The sequence below is a fragment of the Pistacia vera genome, unplaced genomic scaffold, assembly GCF_008641045.1.
Source record: "Pistacia vera cultivar Batoury unplaced genomic scaffold, PisVer_v2 Contig221, whole genome shotgun sequence".
Classification (NCBI taxonomy): domain Eukaryota; kingdom Viridiplantae; phylum Streptophyta; class Magnoliopsida; order Sapindales; family Anacardiaceae; genus Pistacia; species Pistacia vera.
The window spans coordinates 221,454-239,809 of record NW_022196026.1 but is presented as its reverse complement, the minus strand read 5'-3'; the positions used below and the strand labels follow the sequence as shown (position 1 = coordinate 239,809).

The 18,356-nt window shown below is 38.6% G+C and overlaps 1 pseudogene; it reads left to right on the top strand.

Moving 5' to 3' along the window:
* Nucleotides 1–2,020: 2,020 nt before the first annotated feature.
* Nucleotides 2,021–4,439, top strand: LOC116130478 (annotated as a pseudogene).
* The last annotated feature ends 13,917 nt before the right edge of the window (nt 4,440–18,356 follow it).

Sequence of the window (18,356 nt, the reverse complement as noted above, 5' to 3'; positions counted from 1 at the left end):
ACCTGCAGAAGCATCCTACACAGGCGAACTAGTCCCCTCCTTAGGTTTGGTTGTTGGGGAGTCCATTCTTCTGCGGTCTGAAAATAAAAGCGACATTCAGGGAATCACTCAGGCCTCATACACTATTTTGTACGATGGCGTAGAGGAAAGAGTAAATACTTCCTCTCTTAAATCCTAGAAAAACCCCAACAGAATATTTTAAAGCCACCATCCATGGCTCAAACCCAAGGAGAATGTTTCATCTCCGATCAACTACAGGTAGACTATCATTGCTTGAAAACAAGAAATAATAAAAGTGGTAGAAGGAACGATCCTTACCTCTTGGAATGAGAAGATTAATCCTCCTGCTTCGAATATCAAGCACGCACCAGTCTGAAAGGCAAAGAACCAAGGCTCATGAAAATTTCTTGCGCTCTCTGAGAAGATGAATATTGTGACATTGCCTGAAGTGAACTTGGGGTTTTATAGTGAAAGAAATGGTGCTTTGGTTTCCCAAAGTCAAATGACATTTGGGCGGAAAATGCATCTCACTATTGATTGTGACCATGTGTCGCAGATCAGCGAAGAAGAGTGACCGTCATGCTTTGAGAAACCAAATCGTCGTTCCATTCCGTTGAAACACTCAAGCGACGACACGTTCTCCCTCCTCCACATTAAATGCGCCCACGTCCGCATTTAATACTCTGATAGGGAATGTCGTTTCAGCATGGCTAGCATTTAATGCGCATGGCTGGCACTTATTGCGCACAGGACACATCTGTCAGAACGAAAAGTATTTCATTAAATGTATCCGCTACAAAAGTGCAATGGATAACATCTGAAAAGGTCGTTATGAAGAAAACTCTTCGTCTTATAAGTCGCGAAGCGACTTGACTCTTTGATTTCAATGTATTTCAATTTTGAAGCAACATGACCCCTTGCCTTCGGCAAAGAATTCCGCCAAGTGTAGTCAGGTTGTGAGCCTCGGATGAAGATCAAAGTCATCGTCATGGCACTAAATATGGTCTAAGAATAGGTCATTGACCCTTTAAGTAAAGGCCATTTCAGGTCGCTTGCATGGAAATGTTTCCTCGACTTCTTTGCAACCAGGTCGGGTCGACTAGTATCCCTTCAAGCGCGTCAAGTCACGGTATAATATGTAGTTTCCAAGGTTCGATTCTCAAACCTTAAAAACTAGGGGACTTTTGTTATGCTTGAAAAAGTAGGACTGATGTAGAGCCTAGTCAGCATAAGCGGTCAGGGCTTAGGTAAATCCTGCAGCCATCCAGGCACAGCCACGTCGCGTGATGACATGAGCGGCATGCTCCTGCCAGTGCAGTGGGTGTACGCCAAACTAACGAAAGGTTGGAGAAGGTCCACGTGTCCAATCCCTGCACGCATTGTGTAAATCACTCGAGCATGTGAGCAACGGGACGTAAGGAAGGATTTACACGGCAGTCTGACCCACTCACAGATTTAGTAATCATTACCTCAACTCATCCCACTATAAATAAAGAGTTCCTCTCCCATTTGTGGGACTAGCTAAATTCTCTCTGGAATTGTATACATACATTCTCTCTCTCTCTCTCTTGTAATCACTTGTAAATCAGCTCGCTAAACGCGACCTGATCTCATATATTAATACAATACCAGTGGACGTGGGAATCGCTTGCTTGAGCATCCGAACCACTTTAAACATTGTTCTCCATCTCTTTATCATTCTCTATTCGTTCCCATTCACGTGTGTCCTCTGGGTCAACTCAGCATTTCACATGTGTGTTTAGTTAGTGTCAAAATCAAGCATCAACAGAATCGAATCTCATATGGAAGTATGCTTGAGTTTATAGCTAGGCATATCATATGCTTTATATTTAGTTCTTAACTTTGTTTTTGGTATTGTTGCTTTTTTAAGTTTAGTTTTGGTTTGGGTATCCAAGCAACTTCATATTCTGCAATCACTCCAAGTAACTTAATGTAAAAAAATTCCACCCCCTCTTTCCTATTTATGACCTTATAAATTCTCAGTCTCTCACGCAAACTCTATATCTTCTCCCTGTCTCTCTCCCTCGCGTAGACACTCAAGTAAGTAATCTCACAGACAGACCAATTTTTTCTTTTTTATTATTAAAACAAACATGGGTTGCAATGATTGATCGAAAGTGTTTTTAATGTTTTTTGGATTGCAGGTGAAGTAATTTAATCTTTACATAATGGATGGAAGTGTGACGGATGCTGTGATAAACCCTTCCCTATCCAGTGGAGAACGGTCTGTGCCCAGTGGAGAACGGACTGTGGTTTTAGTTGGGCGTACTGGCAATGGAAAAAGTTCCACCGGGAATAGCATTCTTGGAAAAAAGGCTTTTAAGTCCAAGGCTAGTTCATCTGGTGTTACTAAAACTACTGAATTGCAGAAAACTGAACTCAAAGATGGCCCGATCATTAATGTTATTGATTCTCCTGGTATGGTAACTTGGATTTGATTGTAAAATTTACAACTTTTATCTTGTATTTGAATTTTGTTCATCAAATAAACTAATGCGGTGAGTCATTGCAGGGGTCTTTGATTTGTCTGCTGACTCTGAATTTGTTGCGAAAGAAATCGTCAAATGTATTAAATTGGCCAAGGATGGTATCCATGCAATCCTTTTAGTTTTGTCAGTGAGAAACCGTTTTACGCAAGAAGAACACGATGCAGTACTTACCTTGCAGTCTTTGTTTGGAAGAAAAATTGTAAACTACATGATTGTAGTCTTCACCGGTGGGGACGAACTTGAAGAAAATGAGGAAACATTGGAAGAGTATTTGGGTCGCGAATGTCCAGATCCTTTAAAGGTTTCTTTTTTAACTTAAGTTTGATTTATTAGCCGTGTTGTTAACTTAAGAAAAATATTGTTTCCAAACTATTTTATTTGGTTAGCATATATATGCTAGGCTGAACATCTTTAAGCTTTACGATTCTTAAAATGTTCATTAATCCTGTAAAAAGGTTAATATAAGCTATTTTTCAAATTTATATTAACATTGTCTCAGGAAATTCTTGCTTTGTGTGAAAATCGGCGAGTGCTTTTTGATAACAAGGATGAAACCAAAAGAGCTAAACAAGTTGGAGAGCTTCTGTCCCTTGTTAACGGGTCATAGCGCAGAATGGTGGACAACCATACACAGATGAAATATTTGCTGAAGTGAAGGTGAGTTTGTTCACAATTTTTTTTTTTTTTTTTTTTTTGACTCATGCAATTCACATTACATATGTCATGAAATATCTTTATTTGACATACAGAAGGAGGCTATGAAACATCATGAACAACAAGTGGAGGTTGATTCCCTAAAGGGATATTCAAAGCGAGAAATTACAGAGCTGAAGGCAGAAATAGAAAAATCATATGAAGATCAACTCAAACGAATTAGTGAGATGGTAATCTTGTTGATCTATGTTCATTTCTTAATTTATCATGTGCATTTGCGGTCAGACATTCTAAGTTGTATAATTGCAAAATGGTAAAGATGCAATTGTGGCTTTTCCCCGTACTTATGGAGAACACCGCCCTTAGAAAGATTAAATTTCTTATGCACCTCGTAAGAGGCTTTAACTTACCATTTCATTGAATAAAACTCTTTTATAAAGCCATATTTTCACATATTCTGATTTAATGACTATAATTTTTCATAAAGGTTTTGTAGATACTCTTTTGCATTTTGACTTTCAATGAATTAAGAAGTAATAAGAGTACCTGCGGTAGTTTGTTCATATCGAATTGCACCTTTATTGTCAAGCATTTTTGTACTGTATTTCCTGTTTGATTACTATTATTTCCCCTTTCCGCTAGTCTAAAATTATAGCACGCCTTGGAATGATCTTGGTAATCAATGAGATCCTATGTAAACATATATTCTTATATGATTAACAATGGCTGTAGGATTTCAGAGGTCCTCCAACTGTATCAAATTTAGTGCCATTTTACTTGGGAATGGTCTCCAGTTGATAAATTTGGCAATGTTCTAGCTAATGTTTTATCTTTTTCATTCATCAATACTATCGAGCAGTATTTGTATTATATTGTTATTCTAGGGTTTAATGGTCCACGTTGATGTTTTTAATAGCTTGAGTTGAAGCTCACAGCGACAAATAGTAAGCTTGAAAAGGAATTGTTGGAGGAGCGAGTTGCCCGATTAAATTCAGAATTGAAAGCAAAAGACGCTGAAACAAAATCAAACGACGAAATTCGTAAGCTTAAAAAGGATCTTAAGAAAGCGAATAAGGAGATGGAGAGGCACCGAAATAAAGATGGCGGAGGGTGTGCTATTCTTTGAACAGTCTCAATCATTTGTGAGCACAGTATGTGCAGTCGCGTGAAGAACACCTAAGATTGTTTTATCTTTTCGCTGTTTTTCTTACCCTGATGTCAATATGTTCATACTGCAAATATAATATATTCATATATAACTCTTATCTTTTATTCTCTATCATGTAAATTTTCAGAATGCTAGCTTGAATTACAGTTGAAACTTATATTAATCTTATCCGTTCTATATATTGTTACAACAAAGCTACGGACACCGGCTTTTTTGCACCGAAAATGTGTACCGGCCTACGTGTCCCCCTGACTCATACTAGCAATCTAGACGCGTAATTAAACAATAAATATTTTTCTAGTGAACGGCCGTCCATCAAATATGGACGGCCGTTCACTGACATGAACTCCCGTCCATGTTATATGGACGGTGGTCCATTTACTTCGGACGGGTGTCCCCATTTAAAGGACGCCCGTCCATAAGTAAAATGCAATAAAATATTTTTATAAAAATTAGGGATGGCTGTTAATCCATTATAGATGGCCGTCCATTCATTTTGGACGGGCGCCTACAAATAAGGGACGCCCGTCCTTAACCCAAATATGAAAATAAAAAAAAATTAAAAAACTTTGAGGACGCCGGTCCACAAATTGTGGACGACCGTCCCTTACGTTTGGATGGCCGTCCGTAATAAATGGACGCCCGTCCATTATTTTTCACTTTAAAAAAAAAACTTTGGGGACGATCGTCCACTTGGTAAGGAATAGCCTAGTGAAGCTACCTCAAACACTGCACAACCTTTGTTCTCTTAGAGAGATACATATCACAAACTAGAGTCAATAGCAGAAAGGTTACAGAATACATCTCTTGAATGTATTGAGATTTATTCCTGTAAAAATGTTAAAAGTGTTACCTGATGATCTGCCCAAACTCTGCCATCTCTCGAAGATTATTATTTCAGACTGTAAGAGTCTTGTTTCCTTTCCAGGGAAAGAGATGCTTTCCCCGAAATTAACTGAGATCAGAATCTTGTCCTGTGAGAAACTGAAGGTTCTACCCAACTGCATCTACAAACTAACCTCCCTTCAAGAGTTAACAATAGAAGCTAAAATCAGTTTCTCTCATAATCCACATACCGTCCATCCATATATGTTAGGAGCGGCAAGAGGCGTTTGGCTTTAATAGAGAAGCTAAAATCAGTTTCTCTCATAATTCATAGCTCTTCATCTCGTCAAGAAGACAGCAAGAAAGCCCATTCAAATCCTTCAATAAAGGTACGCCAGTCTATTAATTTTAAAAACTACTTTTTCATGAATATTTTTTCATTTATAGAAACCAGTTATTTGTTGATTTTAGTATTTCAAAATTCAGTGGTTGCTTGGACAGAGCTAAAGTTTGGAAAGCAAGCTTCAAGAAATATAATCATCCTCAAACCTAAGTCCCTCCTTCCTTATTTGGCGGTTTTGGTGTTACAGAACTCTTTTGCTGTGGTTGTGGTTGTGGCTTAAACAAGTTGTGTTAGGTTTTCTTGCTTTCATTTTTCTGCATTAATGGTGATATAAGGAGGTGAGTGAGAGGAACGTGGCGGAAGAAGGAAATGTAATATTTTATCGTGATGTGCATTGTTAATGGACGGGCGTCCATTCATTACGGATGCCCGTCCAAACAAATTTTTTCTTTAGTTTTTAAAAACCAAAATAATGGATGGGCGTCCATTCCTTACGGACGCCCATCCTAAAGTAAGGGACGGCCGTCCACAATTCGTGGACGGGCGTTGATGTGCTGTCGTGGGCAACCAAGATTAAAACCTAAAAACATATGTAGTAGTGTGAGTAAGGATCGTTCCCACGAAGAGTGTCTAGCCGAGTTTTATGTTACGTGAACAAGGCTGCGCGGGGGAGGGGGGGGGGGGGGGGGGGGGGCGCTGTTTTGTTTTGAGTAAAACAGAAACACTTTCAGGAAAAACATTTCACGTTAAATTACCAGAATCAATCAAAATAACGAAACTCGGTCTAAGTCAACATCCACCATCGGAATCTTACAACTGATCATTGATGCAAATATAAATCAATTCATACCTTGAGTATTCACCGTTGGAACTATTTTCCTATTTCTCCTTAGTTGGAATCAATTAGGAAACAAGCGATCTAATTAATCTTACTACTAAACAACCCTAGATAAACGCTAAAGGTTTAATCTAGTGGCAGCCTTAAAGGCAAGAGAAATCGATGAAGCTGAACAACACAAACACAAGCGGTTGTATTTAATTTAGTTGAATGTTCTTCTTAAGATTTAATGATTCCTGACGCAGCAAATTATTAAACCCTAATTACTTCACAAGTTAGAGGGATCAAACAATTACGGATTTGATATCAAACTTAGCAGTAGATTGCAACAAATAATACGCTAGAGGCCTCCTAGTAATTAAATGAAATAATCATGAAAATAGGCATAGAAGAACATTCAATACTCAAAACATAAATTGAACACTAAAATAAAACAGATTAGATCTCAGAATTTATTGATTCCGAGGCCTCCGTTTCCTTCGACCAAGTTATAAAAGTTTTTAGCCGCTTATAGCCATAATCAAAACTCAAAAGAGAAAATTCCAGAAGAGAGAAAAGAGAGGCGTGTGTAATCCTAGTCTAATCTCTCTCCCCCTTTCCAAAATCCAATTCAAGTATTTGAATTCTCCTAAATCTCCTAAAAAAATATTCTATATCCTAAAATAACATTTATCCTAATCTAATTCTGATTAATTGAAAATAAAATAAAGTCCTAAAATAAAATAGGAAAGTGTTGTGTCCAGCTGTAACTTGCATGCAACATGTCTTTAAATCTTCCAATAATAAACTGCCTCTTTGACTTGCATGACAATGTAGAATGTTCCAGAACATCAGTAGTGCAGGTGCGTCAACTTCAAGCCCGATTAAAACCTTGATTCAGCGAGTATCTCTCCAAACTCAAAACATGAAAGTTGTAGATCTCTTTCTTAGTGTTCCACAGCATTCTGAATCCCCTCAATCGGAGCTTGGATGAGAGAGTTATGCCTAGATTACGAAGCAATGTCAAAACTATCTGAATTCACCTAATTAGTTCCGTTTTGCATTTAACGCTCCCATTTGCTTCCTAAATCAAAATAGAATAATAATCAGTACATTTTAGGCAACAAATAAGTATAAAAGACTAGACATTAAGGGGGGTAAATATGATATTTTGCATTATTATCAGGCGTCCCCAACATTTTTTTCTTTAAAGTGAAAAATAATGGACGGGCGTCCATTTATTATGAACGCCCGTCCAAACGTAAGGGATGGTCATCCACAATTTGTGGACGGGCGTCACCAAAGTTTTTTTTTATTTTCATATTTGGGTTAAGGACGGGCGTCCCTTATTTGTGGGCGCCCATCCAAAATGAATGGACGGCCGTCCATAACGGATTAACGGCCGTCCCTAATTTTTATAAAAATATTGTATTACATTTTACTTATGGACGGGCGTCCTTTAAATGGGGACGCCCGTCTATAGTAAATGGACCCCGTCCATATAATATGGACGAGAATCTATGTCAGTGAACAGTCATCCATATTTGATGAACGGTCGTTTACTAGAAAAATATTTATTATTTAATCACGTGTCTGGATTATTAGTGTGAGTCAGAAAGACACGTAGACTGATACATATTTTCGGTAAAAAAAAGCCGGTGTCCATAGTTTGGTTGATATTGTTATACAATAAAGTCAGACGTACAAAGTCTCTGACATGTACCATGTGGGCCACAGTACTAATCCCCAAAAATAGAAATAAAAAATTTCAAAACCAAAATTTCCCCAAAATTGGATAAATCTTATTCTGTCCCAACCCAAACCACCAAAATTTCTAATTCCCCTAATCAAATCTCTCTCTATCAAAATTCCAGCGGACCACCACCAGCTGCGTCGCCCAAACTGATATTTTTATCGACGATTTTTTTTTTTTTTTTTGGTTGAAGATTATGCTACTATTTTTACTATTTGTGGTGGTATTCAAAATAGATCTCAAAAGGTATATTTAATCTCATTTTCCTCTTTGATTTACAGTTATTGAGTTAATTTTTAATGGGTCTAATTTTTTTTTTTTTTTTTTTAATCTGACTTGAAGACATTAAATTCCTTTCTTTCTCCAGTTGCCATTGAGAACATTGACCTGCTTTGCCCTTAAGGCACTTGTTTTTATTAATATGCTTAAAGATGGACATTGAAAACAAAATGACAAGTTATCTACTTCTAATATTATCAGTAATTCTAGTCTGGTAGTAATTGTAAAATTGCTCTTTTCGTTACTTAGATTTAACTGACGATTGTTTTTCTTCTATTGCCCATGAATAGATGCAGAATCTTGAGTCTGTGAGAATTGTAGCAGTGAATCATCTTCTCCATTACTGTTTTCTTATTGCTGAGTGCTTTGAATATGTTGCTATTTTCTTATTAATTGCTTGTGTTTCGGAGGAAGAAACAATTCCAGGATTCGGATTTCTGTGTGATATATTCTCCCACTTGAACATGATAGTAACCATCCTGCTTGGTTGTTAATTTATATAAACTCTTACCTTTCTCTTGGGATTGTTTTATACTTGGTGAATTTTTTTTATTTTGTTGAGTGTATTGATAATGTGAAGCTTGCTAGTGGTTACAGCCTGCAGAATTTAACTTCCCCTCAGTACAGTTCGCCAAGCCCTCGGTATCAGATCATTGTGTTAACCTTAGGCTGTTTTGATCACCAATGACTCATGGAGGTAAGATGAATAAAAGGGAAAATATGGGGTTTTAATAATGCAATTTCCCAGTGATGTGATGTTAATTTGATAATCTAGTTGCTTTTGATTCAATAACTCATGAGTTAGCTATTTTATTCATCAAACTATAGTTAGAATGCCTACCATAAATAGTACACCAAATTTTTATCATTTTTTGTTAAGCAGAAGCTAAAATTAAAAGAGGAACTGGGTTTTCAACAGTTGAAACCAAGTTACTGTACTCTTTAATGAGAGATTTAAAGAATTTTATCTTCCATCCATCACAACATAAGATATTGTTAAAATTAAACAAAGATAATAATTCATAAATATTCTTCAATTATATATATAATATTCTATATAATATATATAATTATATATATATATATATATATATATAACATTAGCTCGAGTGATTTATGCATGTATCCACAATTGATGCCCCATCAAATAGAAACGGTTTGCACATGTATCCATAATTTATCTCTTCTCAAACACAAGTGATTTGCACATGAATAGACAATTTATCTCCCATCAAATACCATTATTACAGTAAACCAAAGTTGATGACCTTAATTATGAAAATTATTATCTAGGGTAAACTTTTTTAAAGTACACAAAAAAATAATAATTATAAAAATACAAATATAAAGGATAATTTGTGGAAAGGTCCCTTTAATTTTGAAAATGCACAGATAAAATCTAAACCAAATCAAATTTGAACATTTTATTGACCCACCAGTCATAGATATTGCATTAGAAGATTGATATATTATAGAAAATTCAAAATATTTATATCCCTCAGATAATTTGTTTGATGAGCAAGTTATATCAAATAAGGACATCACGTTTTTGCCCTTGGAAAATTCAGTGTGAGGCTTTCCAAGTAGAAGGAGTGTTTTAGGAGAATGTGGGATCTCAATCCTCTTTTGGATTGTCCTTACACTTAGATTCTCTATTTAGTTATGATTTTACTTCCTTATTTTGAGAATATCTCTAAGATAGTTTGTTTGGTGGGCAAGTTATTTATGTTATTTGATATGGCCAAATTCTAGGTTAGATCAAGTTGAAATTGTTGAAACTTTGAGTGAGTAGGAGACCAGGTTCCATTTACAAAATAACCTTGGAGATGGTACCATAAGCATTGAGTTTAATTGCCACGCTAGAGTCAAAGCATTTTTGAAGAATTGTTTCTACTGGCCTATGCGATGTCGTTTTGGTTTTTAGCTTAAGTGACCTATCGTGACACTTGATCCTTATTTCACTGTAACCACCTTGCCCCTTCCCATCTCACTTCTCTCTCGAAGATGAACTGGCAGAATGCTGTGGCATCTCAGCGTTGGCAAGTGGTGACAGTGAATTTTTCCGGTCAATCTGAGCAGAATGCTGAGACATTTGAGAAGTAGCAAGATGTTGGCAAGGCACTGCTGGCTGAAGCATACTTGAAGTGAGAACCGGCTCGATGTTTGTCATAAGCATCTGTTGCATTTTTGGACCATTCCATTGTTCCAACCCACCAAGTTGTGTTGATGTTGAATGAGATGAACCAACTGCTTTGCTTACTGAAGTTAACTTCGAAGGATGGGCTTGTTGTTTTCTGTTGGAATTGGAAGCAAAAACTAAGTACGCACAAATGACAGATAGGCTTGTTGATTAAAAGAAGAGTGTTTATTCAACATGAACTACATCAAAGTCACATAATTAATTTTAACATTACATACATATATAGTTTATCTTAGAGTTTAGATAACACTACATAACTGAACATGATAAAATCACATAACTAAACGTAAGTTTCTTCTAGTTTAACAGTTGTAACTTAACCGAAAATCAAACTGTTGTCTGAACAAATCTGATCGCCTAATGCAAGTTGTAGGTCGCACAACACAGATCGCAAGTCGCAGGACGCACGCCGCAACAAACTTTTCTCTCACCACAGCGAGCTGCTGTTGCCGCGACAGACTTCCTTTTGCCGCAGCGATCAGTTCTCTGATCTGTTTTAGAGAACTTCATTTTCACGCTTGCCACGGCATTCTTCATCTTCAGGTATCTCAAAACACTTTTTGCTGCTGTGAAATGTTCTTCACTTGGTTCCTGCATAAATCTAGACAAAAGGTTAATGGAAAAAATTATATCCGGCATTGTTGCCGTTAGGTACATTAAGCTTCCAACTAGACTTCTATAACTTCTTCCATCTGCCTTCCTTTTTCCATCATTCTTCACAAGCTTCAAATGCAAAGGTAGGGGAGTTGTTGTAGGTTTGTTATCCTCCATTTTAAAGTTCTTCAAAATTCCTTGAGCATATTTCTTTTGGCATATAAAGATGCTATCCTACTCTTGACTTACTTCAAGACCTAGGAAGTAATTCATTTTCCCCAAGTCACTCATTTAAAACCCCTTCATCACACTTCTTTTGAAATCTTCAATTTTCTTATTAACATTTTCTCTTATGACTTTGGAATACACTTCCAACAGGAGCACAATGGTTGCGACTCTACATGAACTTCCTGTGTAAAAAGCTGGTTATGTGGAAAAGCAGTATTGTATGATTGCTCCATAAAGAGGGGCTGCCACGGATCTGTCGGTAAACTTGGTTGTGATGCACCAGGCTGTTATTGATAATGCTGATGATTGTTATGGATATCAAGTTGGATGTGTGCAGTGCAAATGTTCGGTTGATGGACATTTCGCTCTAGAAAATGGTGTTATGACTGCAAGAATTGGTCTTGCTGATAAACAACATTCTGTAATGGCTGATTTCCAAGGATATCCCTCTGGGTTGTAGCAGAGGTATTTTGGTTGGATTCCTTGTTCAATTAAAGCACCAGCACGATCACGTGATACCCAAGAGACATTCTGCAAACTGGAGCTTTTCCCAGCATTGGCTATCATAGAGGTCTGAGTCAGACCTGTAATTGAGTGAAAAACTATGTTAAACTAATATATTTTGCTCAAGGAAATTACTATGATTAGGCAGGTGCAACTACTGCAGTGATTGGTATTGCAACTCCACTTCCATCGTTCTCACAATTCTCAGAGGAGGTAACATACTGAATAAATCTTAGAGGGAAAAAAAAAAAAAAAAAGAAGAATAAAAAAGGGAAACTAATACAACTATAAGAGAATAACCAGATCAATATACATCCATGCTATGCAAAGCACACGGCCGTCAGACCAGTCAAATACATATTACCCAGAAAATGCATTTGCACACGTGAATATTGGTTTTGAAAACATATCAACCGTGACAGAAAGCACTCACATAATCACATCTACCCTTTTAATATTACAGCACGGCATTGTATATTTTTGTTATGCCTCGAAAAGTAGGGCTGACGCGAAGCCCAGTCAGCATAAGTGGTCAGAGCTTAGGTACACCCACAGCCATCTAGGCGTAGCCACGTCGCGTGATAACATGAGCAGCATGCTTCTGTCAATGCAATGGCTGCGAGCCAGACTAGCTAATGGCTGGAGAAGGTCCACGTGTCCAATCCCTACACAAATCGCGTAAATTGCTCTAGTAGGTGGGCAACGGGACATAAAGAAGGATTTGCACGGAAGTCTGACCACCTCACAGATTTAGTATCATTACCTTAACTTATCCCACTATAAATAGAGAGCTCCTCTCTGGTTTGGGGGATTGGCTAATTTCTCTCTGGAATAGCATACACATTCTCTCTCTCTCTCTCTCTTGTAACCTCTTGTAAGTTAGCTCGCTAATCGCGACCTAGTCTCGATATATTAATACAATATCAATGGACGTAGGAATCGCTTGTTAAAACATCCGAACCACTTTAAACATGTTCTCCATCTTTTATTCAATTTCTTACCCTCATTCACGTGTGTCTTCTGGGCCAGCTCAATATCTCACACGAGCATTTAGTTGGTGTCAGAATCCCGCATCAACAGTTTGGCGCTAAAAGGAAGGGCTTGATTTAGTATTCGTCCTTCATCAAGAGAATCTCTAACTAACTGGTCCTACAACAGCAAATGGCTCGCAGATTCGAATCTGAGCAACCCCATAATGGTGAGGAAGAAGTCCCCCAAGTGCAAGAGGGCACTTCAGCTCCGCACAATCTCATGGGGGATATTCCCTCAAGCTCACGGCTTGATCCGGCCGTTATGAGCTACTTGGAGAGGTTCAACAATTCTCTCTAAACGGTCAACCAAAGGTTGGACTGCTTGGATCGGGTTGCACCACCCGAATCAAATGAGGCAGTGCCACTGCCAAAAACACCTACAGGTCGCATGAAAGCGCAGAAAAAGGTGATAGCCCTTGCCGCGCGCACTGTAGCGCGCCAAAGGAAGGGAAAACAGGTGGTGAACAGTTGGCCTACAGGCTCTGAGGGACCAGCAAACACCGACCGCACCCCGGGTAGAATGCCCGTGGCGCAAAGACTCGGTGACAAGTCACAAATCAAGATGTTCCATGCCACATTGCGCGAACACTCCCACAAAAGTTCAAGGCAGGGAGATTCCCACTATTGCCAGAATAACGACCCCGATCGTCGTCGTGCGGGAAGTTCCTATTGTCTGCGGGTTGGGTTGCACCACCGCAGAGGTCGCGAAGGTTCCCCGGGCCATTCGTTGCCATCGCACGACTCTAACCAACGTGCGTCCAGAGCAGGCAGAACTACTGGTCGAGGCGAGGAGGAATCCGATCTCTAGACTTTCCTCAATCCCAATCGAGAGGGTCAAACCTACATGGCGGAAAGCGATCCCTAGATAGCTTCGCTGCCTCAGATTAAAGAGCTATAGCAAGCTATCGATCAGTTGAAGGCTCAGCAAAATGAGCGAGGACAGGTTGTAGAGGTGTCTCCCTTTTCTGCGGCTGTGTTAGCCGCCCCTCTCTCGTCCAGATTCAGAATGCCCGATATGCGGGCGTTCGATGGGAATTCCGATCCGCATGATCATTTGTATGAATTCAACGACCTGATGGAACTTCATCAAGTTTCTGATTTGGCGAAATGCCGATGCTTGGTAGTGACCCATACATCTCACGCCAAGAGATGGTTCAGGTCGCTCCTGGTGGGATCGATCAGCTCGTGGAATCAAATGAGCTCGACATTCTTGAGACTTTTTTAGGCGAACAGGAAGTTCTCAATGCCTTTGATCTACCTCAGCAATATAAGACAAGAGAGAGATGAATCCCTCCAATCTTACATCGACAGATTCCATAGAGAGCTCCATAAAGTAGCTCACACTCCCGAATAGTCCGTTTGGACTCTCATCATAGCAGGAGTTTGTCCATAGACAGATCCGTAGAAGGAGCTGCAATCAGAGGACGATGTTTCTCTCACCCACTTTTACAGCCTTACGGAGAAATACCTCCGTATCAAGAACTCCGTGGTGGCGCTCCACCGTCACGACCCCGGCACTTTAGGCAGTGCGCCAGGTCAGGGGGAAAATAGGAGGGTTGATCATCGATAGGCTAACGATGATCAACGAAAATGAAAGAAACGGCGGTTTGAGCCCAAGAAGTCTTATGCTCTCGTTCCTTGTTGCGATTGCGACAGGAATTGATATACCCCTTTGAATGCATCTGTCTCAGCAATTCTTGAGAAGTCAGAAGAGGCAAGTCTGCTCGGAGATCCTGAGCCCATGAAAAATCCCCCTTCAACTAGAAACAGTAAAAAGTATTGTCATTATCATCGGGACAATGGGCATCACACCAATGAGTGTCGAGCTCTCAAGCAGGCAATCGAAGATCTTATCCAGCAGGGGCAATTCAAAGAGTATGTTGATGACTCTACTCCTGTGAGGGAGAAAAATCGAGAGGAACTAGGCAAGAAGCATTGTGATCGCAAAGGTATCTGTAGTGTGGGGATAATCTTTAGGGGACCACACCTCAAGGGAAACTCGCGAGGTGCCCAGGAAAGATATGCTCGCGTAGCCCATCACGACCCTATCCGTGTGATGAACACGATGCAGCGACCATCAAAGGTTCACAAAGAGGAGGAAATCATCTTCTCTGACAAAGACACAATCTGATTGCATCATCCCCACGATGATGCTCTCATCATTATACCCCAAATAGGGCGCTACGATGTCCACAGAATGTTAATGGATAACGAGAGCGCTGTGAACATCCTGTTCCAGTGAGCTTTCGAAAGAATGAACTTGGATAAGGCTGACTTGAAGCCCGCCTCAATCCCCCTATATGATTTTACAGGGGATCACCTGATCCCCAAGGGAATGATCTCGCTTCCAATCACGCTGGGTGACTTCGATGAAGTGACCAGGGTCACCGACTTCTTGGTAGTAAACTGCGCCTCCGCCTTCAATGGTATCTTGGGGCGACCTCTACTAAGAAGCTTCAAGGCTGTCACTTCGATCTACCATCTTAAGATGAAGTTTATCATCGAATGAACTTAAATCACAATCATCAAAAGGATTAGAATCAACCTCATGTTTGAGAGCCAAACCTTTGCTCAGTTTTTGTTTTTCCCAGCATTGCAGATTCAGCTCATAGGTTTAAAGAAAGCCAATGAGTTCATCGATGTCCATAGCATCCACATCTCGGCATTCTTCAATGGTGGTGACCTTTGACATAAACCTCCAAGGCAAAGAGCAAAGTACTTTCCTAACAAGTTCAGCATTAGAATAGGTTATTCCCAAGGCAAAACATTCATTAGAAATATCACAAACTCTACCATAAAAATTAGTTATAGTCTCATCCTCTTCCATGTTCAAATTTTCAAAATCATTGACAAGTCTTCTAAGCTTATTTCTCTTAACGGTGCTAGTTCCCTCATTCTTGACTTGAAGCCTATCCTAAGCATCTTTAGCAAGCTCGCTATGACTTTCATTTGGTTCACATTCATAGCATTAAAAAGAGCATGAAGGACTTTAGAGTTATAATTTGCAAGAGTTATCTCATCAACAGTCCAACTAGCAACAAGTTTTTGGCTAGACACTTCATTTTCAACAATAATCAGGGATGTCCAACCATTCACAACTGTCAACCAAACTCTTTCATCTATAGACTTAAGAAAAGCACGCATCCTAGGTCTCCATATATAATAGTTAGGTCCTTCTAACAAAGGTGGTCTATGAGTTGATCCGCCTTCGGTGAAGAAACTCACGATGATAAACAATCAGACAGATGCTAACACAACAAACGATAGTGCACACACAACCAAGCAGCAGATCTAAAATAAAATGCAACAACAGATCAGATTTCGACCAACAACTAGATCACTCAGATGCACACAAAAACAAGTAAAATGGGTAAGCATCTACTGAAGCAACTTATCAGAACTTGCTCGAATACCACTTGTTAGAATTGTTGAACTCTATTCAACATTTAGGTACTCATTTTTAAAGACGTAGCAGAATGATTTACCAAGTTGTTTAAGCAAGTCAAGTCAAAACAAATCACAAATAATAACAAGTTGTAAATGTAAAGCACATAGTTCGGCTAAATCCACTTTTGGCCTACATCCATGGGACCTCATCCAGATCAAAGCAAATCCACTAATCAACAAACATTACAAGATATAGTTCAAAGCTTATTTTAGCTACAGCAAAGAGAACTCCATGTTCTAGTTACACTAAACACCACCCTTTGAATCTCTAATGTCTTGTTGCATCATGGATCTATTCACACCGGGAAGACACTCGAAGAACACTTGAGATCCATCCAAGCTTCACATACCAAAGTCACTCTCCAGCGTCAACAAAGGAACCAAGTTCCAGCAACCATTCAATCAAGTATAAGAGATGGTGACAGTTTAGCACATAAACATGAGTTGAACCTTTGAGGAAAAACTCTCTGAAAATTTCAGAGCACAAGTAAAGAAAAATATCAAAGGTTAGTTCACAAATGAGCAAGAATGAAGATGATATAGACCAATTTCGTGCTCCCCAATTCTTGCCAAGTCAGCAAACAAGGGCTGACATATGTTGGTCCAAAAATGGAAAAGATTCCATCTATCTTTTGGTACCACAACCAATCTTTTGGGACCACAACCAAAAAGGAAAAAGTCTGATTTTCCCTGGACCACTAACAGATACTGGGACACTTGTAAGTGGTCCAAACTACAGCACAAAAGATGCAAAGAAAATATCTTAGTTGTTAAGTAAAAAATGCAACATGTGTAAAAGTGAGTAAGATATACGATGTTAGCACAACAGAAAAGTGTGCACACACATGACGTAAAACGCGAAATGAAATACAACATGCATATGTCTGACATAAGTGTGCAAGCACACATCCATTGTGCACACACATGAAATGAAAAAGCAAAAGGCATAAGCCTGATAGTTGAACACATGGAGGACAAAAGAATTCCAAATTTTTGTTAGACCACAAACATATCTTTTACTCTTTTTTTTTTTTTTTTTTTTTTTTTTTGCAAGACCATAGACAAAGTCTTACAACTTTTTAGGACCACATAAGGAAATTGTGACACATGTAAAGTTAGGTTACACAAGAATATCATGAATCAAAATAAACTTGATAGGCAAGACAACAAAGAGAAAATGTCAGTTAGCAAAATGTTCACCATAACATAAGTTTGACAAAAATATCAACACGCGTAACGACGCGAATCAAAATCAAATCGAACGCACAGTATTCAACCAGGACATCAACCAACCAAAAATCATTTGTCAACACATCAATTAACCAATTAATCATACAAATCATGCATTAAACACTAAATTTTACAGATTTAAAAAATTAGTTTACACTATAACATGTTATCAATCAAAATACATGTGATCAAACATAGATTAAACAATATAATCTAGTAAGCTAGATTTGATATAGTAATCAATCTACCCAACACAGCAAAAAAACAAAAATTAAGAGGATAGATCAATTGCCTTTTGCCAAGATCCGGGTATCGATTATATTGTTTACATATTAAAATTAAAAATCAGTATAATAAATAATCCATACAGGGATTTAGAATGCATTACCAACATTTGGAGGCTCCTTCAAGGCTTTGATTTTGCTATCGATTCGAGAATGGAATCGAACGAACGTTGATTCACACGAAGACAATCCGAAGAACCAACCGTTGTTTTGCTAGAACAACAAGATGGCTTCAAGAATCAAAAGAAATATTTTTCTCCAGGAATATGAAGAAAACGTGAAAGGGGGAATTTTGGGTGCCTAGGGTTTATTTTTAATTGCTTGAATGTGATTGTGTTTTAATTTAAGTTGCACTTGTATAGTGCAACTAATTAAAACCCTATTCCATTTAGGAATAGCCATGGGCTCCAACCCTAATCCACCCTTGCAACCAAACAAGTCATAATGGTATTTTAATTTAATATAACTATTATAATTATTAAAATCAAC